We start from the raw sequence: 564 nt of genomic DNA on the forward strand, positions 1-564 counted from the left end.
GCATTTCCTGGGATAGTCGGCAGCGCGCTAACGCGTCGTGCATCAGCCAGGCCGGCTGCGCCGTTCGGCCCAGCTGAACCCGCTGCCAAGCTCGCTCCGATCCCCCTGCCGCACACGCAATCCGCTGACGAGATCCTCGCCGCTCACTGACACTCGGCTTTCCGCGGGAGCAAATGCCAAACATAAAAAGCCTGGGGAATGCGGAGGAATTAACCATTTTTGGAATTCAATGAATTCCAAGCAATTTCGAGTGCTCGAGTCACTTTTGGTCCCACAGAGCGTGACAGGACGCAGCGACCGTCCCCGTTTAGCCACTGGCAGCCCTCGCCCCACCTCAGGTTTAGATTACGGGCGAGACGCTCAGCCGCAGCACGGCGCTGGCCGCGTTACTCGAGGTCACCGCCCGACGGCCCCCAGCCCCTCTCCGTGACGGGAGGAGGCCGCGCGCACGGGCCGCCCCGCGCCGCCGCTGCCCGCGGAGCGACGCGACGCGACGGGACGGGCACAGCGCGGCGGCCTCGCCGTGACTCCCGCCCGCGGCGGCCGTCGGGGCCGGGCTGGCCG

Source organism: Rhea americana, unplaced genomic scaffold, assembly GCF_003343005.1.
Source record: "Rhea americana isolate MKP2758 unplaced genomic scaffold, rheAme1 scaffold_84, whole genome shotgun sequence".
Taxonomy (NCBI): Eukaryota; Metazoa; Chordata; class Aves; order Rheiformes; family Rheidae; genus Rhea; species Rhea americana.